This window comes from the organism of the source record quoted next, unplaced genomic scaffold (assembly GCF_019419815.1).
Source record: "Pyrus x bretschneideri cultivar Hongxiangsu unplaced genomic scaffold, Pyrus_bretschneideri_v1 Contig54, whole genome shotgun sequence".
NCBI lineage: Eukaryota > Viridiplantae > Streptophyta > Magnoliopsida > Rosales > Rosaceae > Pyrus > Pyrus x bretschneideri.
Window position 1 is genome coordinate 2,536,693 of NW_025999792.1, and position 1,799 is coordinate 2,538,491.

The 1,799-nt window shown below is 37.0% G+C and overlaps 1 pseudogene; it reads right to left on the bottom strand.

Annotated features, from left to right (window-relative positions):
* Positions 1–1,450: 1,450 nt before the first annotated feature.
* Positions 1,451–1,561, bottom strand: LOC125470913 (annotated as a pseudogene).
* Between the last annotated feature and the right edge of the window lie 238 nt (positions 1,562–1,799).

The following is a 1,799-nucleotide window of genomic DNA, read 5'->3' on the forward strand; positions in this document are numbered from 1 at the left end:
CTCATGTTATATATTTTTATGTCAAACCTTTTGTAAACATGAAGTGTAACTAATCTCTCTCTAGGGATTCGATGTAGCCTTGCAAGATTGCCATGTAGTTAATTCAGAATTCTCATTTAATCTATCTATTTCTTGTTTCATTCTCCGATTTAATTGTGACTTAGTGTGTTGATTTTAATGCTTGATCATCATTTGAATTAACCACAGGCTGTTTAGCCAAGATTAAAGCACACATCATGCATAATCTTGGTGGATATGTGAATGAATGAAGGGAATGTTTTGCAAACATCCTTCCGAGTGTTCCCTTTGGTTTTGTGAAAGTTTCTTGTGCACTACATATTCTTGATTAGGAACCAAAGTTGCACATCACAATTAGGCTCATGATTAGAGACATTTGATCAAATCCACACATCATATGGTTGATCATATCTAAGTGAAACAAACTCAAGAAATAGGTAGATGGATGAGTATAATCTGATTCAACAAGCATGGCCTTGGGTTAGCAATGGTAAAATCGAATCCCTAGCTTCATCTCCATTGGTACTATCTCATTTTATTAGCTGTTGATTCATTCATTTTGTGTTTACTTCATTTCCTTATGCTTTCAAGTTACAACAACAAATCTGCCTACATTGATTAGTTTTATTTCTCTAGTAAAGAGTTCTTGCAAAACAAGTGATTATATAGGTCCAATTAGTCCCTGTGGATTCGACACCCTTACTTGTGCCATTACACTAAACATATTCTAGCACGAAGAAGGAAAACATCAATCAAAATGGCGCCGTTGCCGGGGACTGATTTCAGTCCCTTATAATTGCTTGTTTTGATATTAAAACTTGTTCTTTTCATTTTAAGTAGATTTCTGATTTTTATTCAAACTTGTTTTATCTTGTTTCAGGTAGTATATGTCAAATAGACTTGCTGAATTAGGCCAAAGAATTGAACGGTTAAAGGGGAACACTTTGGAAAGCTTTGTGCCAACAAGTTCCTCCATTGTCCGTGAAGAAGAGGAAGGGAAACCGTCTAGTCCAACAAGTGAAGGATCTGAGCACTTTAATTGGGAAAGAGAAGAAGAGATGGCGGGCAACCAAGATGATCTTCGAGCTTTGGAGGATTTTGCTCAACCAATCATACCAAATTCACCTTCATGCATCTTGCTGCCCACAGAAGCTAGAAACTATGATCTTAAATCTTCACATTTCCATATGTTTCCTTCTTTTTATGGCTTACCTAATGAAGATCCTTTAGCTCATATTAAAGAATTTTACAATGTTGTGAGTGGTTTACCTTTACAGGGAGTAAGTGAAGCAAATCTGAGGATGAGAGTGTTCCCTTACACCTTGAAAGATAGGGCCAAGGGTTGGTTAATGACTCTAGTACCTGGTTCACTCACCACATGGGATGCCGTGGCTAAGAAGTTTTTGGAAAAGTTCTTTTCCACTCAAAAGACAGCCACATTAAGGGGACAAATTTTCAACTTCAAACAAGATGATGGAGAACCTTTCAATGAGTGTTGGGAGCGCTTTAAAGGCCTTTTGTTGCAATGTCCACACCATGGGTTACCTCTTCACTTACAAATGCAAATTTTCTATGATGGACTAACCCAAACATGTCAATCAACTGTTGATAATGCAGCAGGTGGAGCTTTGAAGAAAAAGAATGCTCAAGAGTCATATAACATTTATGAGATGTTGGGATCTAATGCTCAACACAAAGATGTAAGGGGTAAGAGAGTTGGAGTATATGAAACAAGCTCTAATCATGATCTTTCTTTGCAGGTAGCTAACCTAGAAAAGAAG